The sequence below is a fragment of the Perca flavescens genome, chromosome 14 (assembly GCF_004354835.1).
Source record: "Perca flavescens isolate YP-PL-M2 chromosome 14, PFLA_1.0, whole genome shotgun sequence".
Taxonomy (NCBI): domain Eukaryota; kingdom Metazoa; phylum Chordata; class Actinopteri; order Perciformes; family Percidae; genus Perca; species Perca flavescens.
In genome coordinates this window covers 3128171-3142071 of record NC_041344.1, presented here as the reverse complement: position 1 = coordinate 3142071, position 13901 = coordinate 3128171, and the positions used below count along the sequence as shown (strand labels likewise).

Sequence of the window (13901 nt, the reverse complement as noted above, 5' to 3'; positions counted from 1 at the left end):
AGATCAGGACGATCTCACGAGGCTACTTTGAACCATGACCTCGAGCCAAACAACCCCCCAGAAGCTTTTTTCACCTGGGTCTAACATTGCATCTAAATCTGCTACTACACTAGGACCCACCCAGACCTCTCAGGTGGTCTGGGACAGGTCTACTACACTAGGACCCACCCAGACCTCTCAGGTGGTCTGGGACAGGTCTACTACACAATGACCCCCCCAGACCTCTCAGGTGGTCTGGGACAGGTCTACTTGTTGTCCCCAGAGTCAGAACTAAACAGGGGGAAGCAGCGTTCAGTTTTTATGCTCCACATATCTGGAACAAACTCCCAGAAACCAGTAGGTCCGCTGCAACTCTCAGTTCTTTTAAATCCAGGCTGAAGACATATCTTTTTAATGTTGCCTTTCTTTAAATAACCTATTTTTAACTGCTCTTTCTTTAAAATTCTTATACTGCACTGTACATTTTATTCTTGTCTTTTAATGATCTTAAATTGTTAATTGTTTTAATGCTTTGAAATTGTTTTTAATTGTTTTCTAACTGTTTTTAATATTTCATGTAAAGCACTTTGAATTGCCTTGTTGCTGAAATGTGCTCTACAAATAAAGCTGCCTTGCCTTGCCTAAATAGCTTAGTGCAAGGGCTAATGGATCCGAAGTGTCTCTTAACATTACCCCACTAATAATGCCTGAAATGATACCAAACGTCTACACTAGTGAACTCATAAAACGATGGATTGGAAAGTTTGTAAGTACACCAGAAGTTGATGTAAATAACACTTGCCTGCTGGCTTCTGCTCTCTGCTGTTGTTGCTGCAGTAAGACGAGTGCTTAGGGAACGTCTAATTTAACTTATTTTTTAAAGTAAGTGCTGTAGTATAACTAGCAGGAGACAAGTTATAATTGAGGTGAGTTTGGAGACATTGAAATCATCATGAAAATTAATAAATATTTTTGTTGCATCTCTTTTCGGTGATGTAATTTGTAGACGGCCCCTAAGCACTCGTCTTACTGCCCAGTAGCAGTAGCAGCAGTGACGAGAAGCCAGCAGGCAAGTGTTATAAACTTGTGGTGTACTTACAAACTTTCCAATCCATCATTTTATGAGTACATAACCTATTTGTACTAGTGTAGACGTTTGGTATAATTTCGGGCATTATTAGTGGGGTAATGTTAAGAGACACTTTGGATCCATTAGCCCCTGTGCTAAGCTATTCAGCTGATAACGCTACTCTACGCTAACTCGTCCAATGTTAGACTCAGGTGGAAAAAGCTTCTGGGGGGTGTTTGGCTCGAGGTCATGGTGCAAAGGACCCTAGGGTGAAATTACTCCGAACCATCACTTTAATTCACCGATTTACATGTGGAGATATGCTGGCTCTATACACGCTAAAAGTACAGATTATTTACATGGAGTCTGGTGATGGTGATGTTGGGGCTGTGTTCTAGATAAACAAAGGTTCTTATTTAATAGGTATTCCCTTAGGACTATATAGGTGATTGTTAAATAGTGATGTTTATGGTGGCCGACAAGGGCAAACGCCCTGCAACTTAGGGAAAAAAAATCCATTAAAGGAGAATTACGGCCAATTTTTACGTTAATCTTGATCACTATAAATATGCGTCCACTTTCGACTGGAAAAAACCCGACCCGAATTGGTGCAGGCAACACGGAGTAGCTACAGCTACGAGCTTCCACTGAGCTAAAACGGCAGTTGTCGCAGGTCTTAGAGTGCCTTTGTGCCCCTTAACTAGGGCTGGGCGATATGGAGAAAATCAAATATCACGATATTTTTGACCAAATACCTCGATATCGATATTGCAGAGATATTGTAGGGTTGACAATTGGTGCTTTCTCAAAATATTTAGACAATGACATTTTAGTAAGGTAAATATTAAGTCTATGTTTGAGATATGTTTTCTCTCGTTTGATGGCTGTGTCTCGGCTTAGGTCACAGGTGGTAATTAATCAGCAGAGACGTGTCTGTAAACTCGTGGTAATAAAACATTTCAAAGTCAGCGTTTAACGTTGACGTTTGTTTAAGCCATATTACATGAGAGGGTTTAATTTCCAGGTCCGAAAGGCACAGGACCAGACACAAGCTTTTATTTTGAAAAGTCGAAGCTCGGGGATGGCACCAGCCGGGAGGGCATGAGACGGGAGCATAGACTGTATATTTATATTATTAATTCGGGAGGTCTCCAGGCTGCAGCCATTCTCGACTCTAATAAAAAGGCAGAGCGCTCTCTCCCCGTGGGGTTGAAAATCCAGCTGTTCCACTTAGCTGCTCCCCCTAGAGGCCTGGAGAACGTGTAATCTGGATGCACCTTTTTTTGTTGCATTTGTTTTTGGGGTGTATGCTTTTCTTTTTGCATCATTTCTATATTTGCAACGCGTTTATGTATTTGGTTGTGTTGTGTGTATTTGCGGCGCGTTTGCTGAATGCACATGTTGTCAAATTAATAAAGTTTTCTTAATTTGCTTGTGTTTAGTCTATTTGCATGTGTTTTCTTAAGTTGCAGAGCGTTTGCCCCTGTTGGCCACCCTCGGAACACAACAGCACAGTATTGTTGTTGTGTGTGTGTGTGTGTGTGTGTGTGTGTGTGTGTGTGTGTGTGTGTGTGTGTGTGTGAGACAAGAAGAAATACAAAATACAAAAACATAATGACAATTCAAGTCGTCTTAACTGGTACTTAAACATAGCCATATTTTAAAGTTAGCTTGTAGCACTGACTTCATGTAGGACCCTATGGAGTCTTTTAGCTTTTTTTAGAGTCTCATTTTCACACTGGCCACCGAGCTAAACAACTTTTCTGGGGGAAACCCTGCAATCTCTAAGCTTTAAGGCCGGGACACATCCGGCCGATTATCGGCCGTGGGAAAGTCTGGCGAGGTCAGTGACTCAAATCTGTTCAGTGTGTCCCGTGTCGTCGTCAGTCTGGGGGGCTGTCGCCGTTCATTTTGGCCCACCTGAAATGTTCGGTCGGAGGGGGCCGTCAGGACTCACCCGGAAATGGCGAGCGGAATGAGGTGACTAGAGTCTCTCAAAATCTGATGAAAATCTTCTAAACTGACCTTTGTTGATCTGAAATGAAGACAGATTCAGCAACTGCATCACGGCCTATTTCTCGCTTAAAATGTTTTCAGAAACACGTTTCAGTGAACTATTTTAGTACAATATGAGATCGTATTCTGAACAAGCCGCCATGACAGTCTGGCTCTCAATATCCGGAGAAAACAAACCCATGTGACGCATTCGTCCAATCAGCTGCCGGTTTTAATTCCTTGGGCGACATTACAGATTAGCGCCGCCTGCTGTTATGGAGGCGTATTACATCTCGTCTCCTCTCGTCTTTTTGATGTGTCCCGAGGCAGTTTTTTGGACCTCGGGGACGCGACTGATCATATCGACGGGGTTTTCTGTCAACAGTCGGCCGTCGGCTATATGTGTCTACACCATTAGCTGACATTAACTTCTGTCTGTGTTTCAGCTTTGCCTCCAGACGACAAAAGCCAGATTGTTATTAAAGAGGAGCAGCAGGAGTGTAGCTCCAGTGTGGACCAGCAGGAGCCAGAGCCCCCCCCACACATTAAAGAGGAACAGGAGGAACTGTGGAGCAGTCAGGAGGGAGAGCAGCTTCAAGGGCTGGAGGAGGCTGATATCACCAAGTTCCCATTCACTCCTGTCCCTGTGAAGAGTGAAGATGATGAAGAGGAAGCTCAGTCCTCACAGCTTCATCAGAGACAAACTCAACACATGGAAACAGAAGCTGATGGAGAGGACTGTGGAGGACCAGAACCAGCCAGGAACTCACATCCACTTTTACAACCAGAGACTGAAGACCAGACTGGAGACTCTTCTGATCCTGAGACTGATGACAGTGCTGATTGGAAGGAGACCAGAGAACCTCAGTCAGCTTTAAACTCTCTGAAACATGATTCAAGATGTAAGAAACCATTCAGCTGCTCTGAGTGTGGGAAAAGATTTAAACGTGAGTCACATGTGAAGATACACATGATAATCCACACAGGAGAAAAACCTTTCAGTTGTTCAGTTTGTAAGAAATCTTTTACACATAGTGACAATTTACGAAAACACATGATGACTCACACAGGAGAGAAGCCTTTTAGCTGCTCAGTTTGTAAGAAATCGTTTACACAGAGTGAACATTTACAGTCACACACGAGAACTCACACAGGAGAAAAACCTTTCAGCTGCTCAGTCTGTAACAAATCTTTTAAACATAGTGGAAGTTTACGGATACACATGAGAGCTCACACAGGAGAGAAGCCTTTCAGCTGCTCTGAGTGTGGTAGAGCTTTCAGGGTTAGTGGAACCCTGAAGAAACATATGATGACTCACACAGGAGAAAAACCTTTTGGCTGTGCAGTTTGTAATACATCTTTTGCACGGAGAGGAAATTTAAAGTCACACATGAAAATCCACACAAGAGAGAAAAGATTCAGCTGCAGTGTTTGTAACAAAAGATTTGCCCAGAGTTCTGATGTCAAAACACATAAATGTGTTGGTCCGATGGAAACAGAAGCTGATGGAGAGGACTGTGGAGGACCAGAACCAGCCAGGAACTCACATCCACTTTTACAACCAGAGACTGAAGACCAGACTGGAGACTCTTCTGATCCTGAGACTGATGACAGTGCTGATTGGAAGGAGACCAGAGAGCACTCAGTCAGCTTTAAACTCTCTGAAACATGATTCAACCTGTAAGAAACCATTCAGCTGCTCTGAGTGTGGGAAAAGATATGGCTTCAAGTCATACCTAAAGAGACACATGAGAATCCACACAGAAGAAAAGCCTTTTAGCTGCTCAGTTTGTAAGAAATGTTTTACTCAGAAAGAACATTTACAGTCCCACATGGTAGTCCACACGAGAGAAAAGATTCAGCTGCAGTGTTTGTAACAAAAGATTTGCCCAGAGTTCTGATTTCAAAACCCATAAATGTGTTGGTCAGATGGAAACAGAAGCTGATGGAGAGGACTGTGGAGGACCAGAACCAGCCAGGAACTCACATCAACTTTTACAACCTGAGACTGAAGACCAGACTGGAGACTCTTCTGATCCTGAGACTGGTGACATGGAATAATGTTTGTGCCTTTAAGTCAAATCAAAACTTCAATCTAAAAACAAAAATCTTTATGTATCAACATCTAGGTAGAAGACATTATATTGTGTGGTAGGAAAAGTACACTCTTATTTTAAATATTTTATTATTGTTTTCTCTTGTAATGTCTGTCATATCATCAATTATGTAACCACCCGATATTTTATAGGGCTCACACATATATTCACTTCTTTCTAAGTAACGTATGTTTAGCAAGATTCACTATTAATCATGTATCAATATGGGAGTTTCTTCAATACACATTGGGGTCATGTTTTAATTTTGTTTATCATGTTTAAGCAAAATTTGTAAAAAAAAAAAAATGTAACAAATAAATCTGCATGGAGTGAATATCAACAGTCTCTGGAGTCTTCATGGTGTCCTCGCATAGAAATAAAATGGATAGAAAGGCCTGTGGACTGTTTTCCGTGGTCATTTGATGGGTACACAACGAAATGCTGATTGTTAGTTGGCCCGGTGACAATACGCGTTAGTGGGTCTGCAAACTTTCGAAGCTTGCTGGGAGGTGAGCTTCCTGACGCGGCTTGGGTGATGTTCTCGGAGGAAATGAGGAGGAACCATTAGACCCAGCGACAATGTGTCAGCGGACCACTAACGTTAGACCCAGCAGCAGTGGGTCAGCAGACCTCTAACAGTTGGACCCAGCAGTAGTGGGTCCCAGTCAGTATGTGGTGTGGCCACCAGCTGCATTAAGTACTGCAGTGCATCTCCTCCTCGTGGACTCCACCAGGTTTGCCAGTTCTTGCTGTGAGATGTTACCCCACTCTTCCACCAAGGCACCTGCAAGCTCCTGGACATTTGTGGGGGACATGGTTCTCGCCCTTACCCTCCCATCCAACAGGTCCCAGACGTGCTAAATGGGATTTCGCTGGCCACGGCAGAACAGGAACATTCCTGCCTTGCAGGAAATCGCGCACAGAACGAGCGGTATGGCTGGTGGCGTTATCGTGCCGGAGGGTGATGTCAGGATGAGCCTGCAGGAATAGTACGACATGAGGGAGGAGGATGTCTTCCCTGTAACGTACGGCATTGAGATTGCCTACAATGACAACAAGCTCAGTGCGATGATCCTGTGACACACCGCCCCAGACCATTACAGACCCTGCACCTCCAAATGGATCCCGCTCCAGAGTACAGGCCTCGGTGTAACGCTCATTCCTTCGACAATCGATGCAAGTCCCACCGTCGCCCCTGGTGAGACAAAACTGTGACTCGTCAGTGAAGAGCACTTTTTGCCAGTCCCGTCTGGTCCAGCAAAGGTGAGTTTGTGCCCATAGGCGACTTAAGTAAGTAAGTAAACTTTATTTATATAGCACCTTTCACAGACAACAGGTGTCACAAAGTAAAAAGCTATATGGCTAATTAAATGCTTGTCTAAAAAGATGAGTCTTCAGGTGTTTTTTAAAGGTTTCCACAGAATCCAAAGCTCTCAAGGCTAAAGGGAGAGAGTTCCAGAGCCCTGGGGCCACCACAGAAAAAGCATGATCACCTCTTGTTTTAAAACGTGTTCTGGGAACAGTTAAAAGTTCTTGGCTTGAAGACCTCAGAGAGCGACCAGGATTGTGTGCCTGAAATAGTTCCTGGATGTACGAGGGAGCTTGGCCATGTAAGGCTATATAGGTCATGGTTCAAATTTTAAGATGCACTCTAAAACCAATCGGTAGCCAATGAAGAGCCTTAAGCACAGGAGTAATGTGCAACCTCCTGCTGGTCTTAGATAAAAGTCTTGCTGCTGCATTCTGTACGACTTGCAGTTTGTCCAAGGAAGATTTGTTTAAGCAACTCTAAAATGCTTCACTAAAGAGAAGAGGAGAGAGAGACTTCTCTGCATAGTGTGTCTGCCTCTCCTCCCTCTCCACTACCTCCTATAATAGTTATGTACTGACTGTCCACTGGCCCACTGTTTACACTGTTTACTGGCTATATTAGCCCATATATGCACAATCCCTCCCTCCCTCCCTCCTCCCGCCAGCTTGGACTGAGGTCTAACCTAACTTAATACATGAACAATGTCTTCAAACCTCTAATATTGACTTTTGATCGCTTATATTCAGTAACGCGTTACTCTAATCAGCACTTTTTTCAGTAACGAGTAATCTAACGCGTTATTATTTTCAAACCAGTAATCAGATTAAAGTTACTTATCCAAGTCTCTGTGCATTACTATTTTTGTCATTTTCCTTAGTAAAAATATATATTTTAGCTTTCTTCTTGCGTCTCGGGGAGTGAAGTCACGTCTTCAGCGTGAGGACAGGTCACGTTACCACGCAGCGACACAAACGTAAACAACAATGGAGGGAGGAGAGAGATGGAAACACAGTCACTATTTAGAGTTTGTGTCAGCTAAAGACGGCAGTATTAAGGTTGGTTGTTCACTCTGTGCTGGTGGCGACTGAGTGCTATCTAGCTACAAAAACACTACGTCAAATCTGAAGAACCATTTGGAGTCTCAGCGCTGCAGTCAAACCTACAGAGCAAGTCCCAGCAGGTGGTGGGAAGGAGAGAGCAGGAGGCCCCCCCCCCACCACCCAAACAATTAAAGCTGGACTTAGGTGCAAAACCAGTAAGTGGGGGAGAGTTGAAGAAGTTGTTGGGTCAGTATGTTGTAGAGGAAATGCTGCCCTTAAACACGGCTGACTGGCTCTCTTTGGTGCCATAATGAACCAGATCCTACTACTGGTAATGCTGAGCTGCCTCACAGTAAACAGGGGTCATGTTTATGTTGAGGCTGTGGGGGGGTTGTCGGCAGTTGCTGAATGTAACTAATAAAGTAACTTGTAATCTAACTTTGTTACTTTTAAAATCAAGAAATCTGTAAAGTAACTAAATTACTTTTAAAATCATGTAATCTGTATAGTAACTAAGTTACCTTTTCAAAGTAACTGTGGCTTAATGGGTGGTTAATGCTGATCTCTAGACTTTATCCTTGCACTTATTGGATCCATTTGCACTACCACCATGACACACAATCTCATACTGAATCACAGTGTCAGTCCCTGCCCTATCACTGCAAGCGTCTCATGCTTATACATCCCTTAGTACATTCATGTGGATTTTTTAATTTATTTAGTATTATGTTTTAATTGATTTAGTATTTTTTATTTTATTGTCCATGCTATTCATGTGGAGTTGCTTTTTTTAATGATCCTGTTTGTGAAGTATGTGTATGTTCTGTGTGATGTCTTAAGCTACTGGGACCTTGAATTTCCCCTCGGGGATCAATAAAGTATCTATTATACTATCTATCTATCTATCTATCTATCTATCTATCTATCTATCTATTTTGACTGGGAACAAAACAAAACATTGTTTAACATGACTTTGAACACAACAGGATTAAACGATGAGATGGGTCTTCCCCTCTCCTACAAAAACAGATCAGATATAGACTATTAATTTTACAGGCTAACAAATACAGTGTGGGTAAACTCTTAATTTGAAAAACAATGAATGCATATCCTGCCAATCAGATTTAGCACCACCCACAGGGGAAAATCGGAATATTAAGTGGTTTTTCTGATTTCCGTGCAAGAACGGAAAAACCAAAAATCAAGTCATAATTTCGTTTTTTCAAAAAAGAAATGAACGAACGATACCGAAGAAACCCTCGGTTACATTAGTAAACAAACATCTGACCGGAAGTTGTTGGTACGACCCGAAATACGGTCCGTCCCCGGAACTAACGTTAACTGTTTGTGTGTCACATCGTGATGAGGACGGCGGAGTAAAAGGCGTCAGTGTTTAGTTTCTTAAGAAGAGAGAAAGGTCCCAAACTGCTGGATGTGGTTTTAAAAGCTGAAACGAAGCTACACAGAGCAGGTTGGTTTTCTTTTTTAATGTCGCAAGGAGTCGGTGCTAAAGCTAAGGTTAGCCGCTAGCAGCTAGCTCCTGCTAAGCTAACGTGTTGTTGTTGTATATCCTGAAACAGGTCGGGGAGAAGAGGAGCAGAGCCGCGAGGAACTTTAACATGAAGTCTGAGAGGAAGCTGTCAGCGGACCTGGGGACAGGTGGGACACGTTTACATCTCAAATATATATAGAAATATATATATACAAGCTATGTGTGTATACATGGATATACAAGCTATGTGTGAATATACATGGATATAGAAGCTGTGTGTGTTTACATGTATATAGAAGCTATGTGTGTATACATGTATATAGAAGCTGTGTGTGTATACATGTATATAGTAGCTATGTGTGTATACATGTATATAGAAGCTATGTGTGTATACATGTATATAGAAGCTATGTGTGTATACATGTATATAGAAGCTATGTGTGTGTATACATGTATATAGAAGCTGTGTGTGTATACATGGATATAGAAGCTATGTGTGTATACATGTATATAGAAGCTATGTGTGTATACATGTATATAGAAGCTATGTGTGTATACATGTATATAGAAGCTGTGTGTGTGTATACATGTATATAGAAGCTGTGTGTGTATACATGTATATAGAAGCTATGTGTGTGTATATATGTATATAGAAGCTATGTGTGTCTATACATGTATATAGAAGCTATGTGTGTATACATGTATATAGAAGCTATGTGTGTATACATGTATATAGAAGCTGTGTGTGTATACATGTATATAGAAGCTGTGTGTGTATACATGTACAGTATATAGAAGTTCTTTCCATGGCTGGTAAAAGGGAGTATTCCACTTATACAATGTATCAGTGGAGTGTCTTTTGCAACAAAACTGTAAACAGACTGTGCTGCTACGTTCACAGATATAACTTTACTGCTATTTCATACTCATCAACAAACACACCTCCCTCTCTCTCTTTTCCTTTCTCTCCAACGCGCACTGGTAAACAAGATGGCTGCAGCAGCCGCTGTGTGCGCATCACGCATAGTGTGTGTGTGTGTGTGTGTGTGTGTGTGTGTGTGTGTGTGTGTGTGTGTGTGTGTGTGTGTGTGTGTGTGTGTGTGTGGCTGTGTTCGTGTTAGGGGTTCATGATATATCAACTCTATAGACCCTTTGCACGTAACATCAAACTCTACTCCCGCGAATTATGAACGCCATGACGGACGGCGGAAGAGCTATTCTGTAGACGGACGGCAAGTCAAACGAGAACGTGTTCGCTGTTCGTGTTCTCACATACACAATCTGCAGAGTAATCCTCACCAACACAAGCATGTGTATGTATTGCCTGTTTTAAATGACTGATTAATAATAATAATAAAACTTCCTCACCCAGCTAGCTGCCGTGCTAACCAGCTGTCCCTGCTAACAGGTCCCACATAACCGTCATCGGTTATTCTTTGACCTACAGATCCCAAAAAGTAAGATGTTCCCTTGATCATTTAACTTAACACGCATACAAAAAATATTGGTTACATTAAAGATGACATGGCACGGAAACTAGCTTCAAAAAGGCCAAACAACTGAATTGAATGCGGGTCTGCGGAGCTCCTACCCCGGTTAGCCGACCAGCTAGCTGTCGAAATATCCACCGGTCAACAGCGAATATAATCACAGATAAGACGATGGCTAGATGTTACATTATGTGTGGTTAATACTGATCATAGACACTCCGTGATTTACTGCATGGATTAACGTGTGATTAATTATTTCCGAGAGCTGGGATGCGTTCAGGCATCCATTAGAGAGTTGCATCGGCTCAGCCAGTGAACAATGGTACATGCCTGTAGCTAGCTTGCCCTGCTAGCTGATAGCCGTTAGCTGCTAGCTGCCGCCCTGTGAGTGTATTCAGACAGGCTTCTGTGAAAAATCATCCCAATAACAATCCACGGTGGTGTGGCTATGTCGTCCAGAGGACAGGTCATGTCACGTATTGAAGTGTATTCCCCCCTAAAAAAAACATAGTGCAGTAGTAGCTGCTAGTTGTAGCAAGAAAAGGTAAACAGTGTGCCGATCGGAGCGTAGTGAGTGAAGAGTGAAGGGCAGATTTGTTTACAAGGGAAGAAGCTTGGAGTAACGTAACTATGGCTTATATAGCAGATATACAACACACGGAAGAGCCTTTTGGCCTTTATATGGTCTTCCTTATTTATTTGTATCCGAGTATACAGACAAAGAACTAGCCTCACAAGAGTTGGAAAGAACGAGACCGACAGAGGGGCAACAGGCAGATGAACTTGCTGCTCCAAGCGCAAGCTAAAGCCAGCCTTCAGTAACTGGAAGACATAGCCACACCACCACCGCTCCATGGATTGTTATTGAGATGATTATCACAGAAGCCTGGCTGACTACACTCACCGGACGGCAGCTAGCGGGGCAAGCTAGCTAGCTACCGGCAGGATCGAGACAGTCTACTACACTGTTTAGCTTGTGCTTCCGGTGATTCTGCCGTCCGTCATGGCGTCGTCACGTGGCCGTGGTCACGTGTTTGCAAAGGGTCTATATCGTTATCGCGATAATACAATATGTTATATTGAAAGTGTCACAATAAGTATGCAATATTTAGTTTATTTTGTGGAGCGCTGCGTCCTGTCTGTTGGCTGTGTGGCTTAGTTGTGTTTGACTTAGAGCTTGAAACACTACAATGATCATGTTTCATTGGCCAGTTACTGTGCCACTTGCACATGTTAATGCACGTCAGCGCACAGTTCCACTATGTGACAAACCCTATGGAGCGTGAACCCTATGGACCACGTGTGTGCATATTTCGACAGAGTGACAGTGTAAGTGAAGAAATAGATAGAGACAACAAAATGGAACGAATCAGAAAGAAAAGACCTAAAGAGAGAGCGAAGGGAGTCAGTGGAGCAAAAGAAAGAAAATGAGTTGCTTAGGGAGAAGACAATAACAGAATGAAGAGGAAATAAAAGTAATGCCTCCTTGGTAGCTTGAGAATACATCTGTAACTTTAAGCCAACAGATGTTTCACAGGCTAATGCACTATGCAAAACATGTCGAATGGTGATAAATCGCACAAGAGGCATTACAACAAACCTATTTTCGCATCTTAAAAACCACCACAAGCCACTTTACGATGAGTGCATGCTTCTATCCCAAAAAAAACCTGTTACAGTTAATATGCCAGAGCTAGCCAAACAAGCCTCGCTAGTGGCACAAAGTACAACAAGAACTTGAAGAGACATACCTAGATCACCAATGCTATAACGTATTATTTGGCCAAAGATATGTTGCACATCCACACAGTGGATAATAAAGGCCTCAAGAAGCTTCTGAATGAACTAGACAAACGGTACCACATCCCATCCTGCACCTATTTCTCACAGCTAGCTATCCCGCAACTTTATAAAAGGCTGTGCAGGCAGAGTTTAGAGTCGGATAAATTGAATATTTTTCATCCACAACCTACCTGTGGTTCAGCCGCACTATGGAGCCATATAAGTCTCACTATACACTATATTGTTATGAATCTATGAATATTGTTATGTAATTTTACTTATGTTTTAAAATATCTAAATTATTATTAATAATCAATATTGCAATATCACATTTTGTCAATATCGTGCAACCCTAGTGTGTGTGTGTGACTGTTTGTGTGTGTGTATGGCTGTGTGTGTGGGACACTGTTTCTGCCGCTTTGTTCGTGAGCCATCACGCGGCACGTATGTGCCGAAGACAACGAGTGGTGCGTCGGTTCCCTGGATGTATGATAATAACGGTCGGTTCATTGTCCAAATGCTCTCCCATTGTTTTTACCTTCATATGCATAGGCGGTGCACAAAAACAGTTAGGCGTTGCGCCTAAGCCATATAATAGCAGGGAAAACCCTGCATTTAGTTAATAAGCATTCAGCCCACCTATTTCATTCAGCCCACCCTAATATAGCAGGCTAGAACCAGCCCTGGTGTTGAATCTACCCCGAAGCAGCAATGCAGGACATGTGAACGCAGACTAAAGTGGCCTTTAGTCGCCAAACCCAGATATATTTAGTCTACAGTCATTGAAGACAAAACTAAATCAACATATCCTTAAATTTGAGGAACCATCTTCTTAAAATTGTTGCTGAATAATTTTCAGTATTGGATTTTGCCACATTTAAGGGATTTGTAGATGTTAATTTGTACAAATATTCACACTGTCTGTGTTTCATCTTTACCTCAAGATGTTCTGGAAGTGATTGTTGGTGAAGAGGAGCAGCAGGAGTGTAGCTCCAGTGTGGACCAGCAGGAGCCAGAGCCCCCCCCACACATTAAAGAGGAGCAGCAGGAGTGTAGCTCCGGTGTGGACCAGCAGGAGCCAGAGCCCCCCCCACACATTAAAGAGGAACAGGAGGACCTGTGGAGCAGTCAGGAGGGAGAGCAGCTTCAAGGGCTGGAGGAGGCTGATATCCCCAAGTTCCCATTCACTCCTGTCCCTGTGAAGAGTGAAGATGATGAAGAGGAAGCTCAGTCCTCACAGCTTCATCAGAGACAAACTCAACACATGGAAACAGAAGGTAATTGTGACGTTTTGAAGGAGAGCGGAGAACCTCCGTCAAGTTTGAGATGTCGTGACTGTGTGTTGATGTGATGACACAGCAAACATTAACGCTTAAAGACAAATAATCAGTGCAACTGTCTTCTGTTTTCTGAGCCAGCATTTAGATGTTAAAGCTACGTTGTGTAAGAATTTCTCTCATCTAGCGGTGAAATTGTATATGACAACCAACTGAATATTACTTTGTATGGAGCTAAATCAGGGCCAAATGTTTTGTTCATTTGAAAAAAATATATATAGTTGAAAAAATAAAGCTTGAAATTGAAAATTTAAGTTTTGGTCAAAACTTGGAAAAAATAAAACCATTTATTCAAACTTAAAATAAGTG

At 42.5% G+C, this 13901-nt stretch overlaps 1 long non-coding RNA gene across 1 annotated transcript; it reads left to right on the top strand.

Moving 5' to 3' along the window:
- The first annotated feature begins 8782 nt into the window (after positions 1-8782).
- Positions 8783-13290, top strand: LOC114567680 (uncharacterized). The gene is made up of 3 exons (XR_003694216.1): positions 8783-8962; positions 9072-9150; positions 13200-13290. It is a non-coding gene; the product is annotated as an uncharacterized LOC114567680 (long non-coding RNA).
- Positions 13291-13901: the final 611 nt, after the last annotated feature.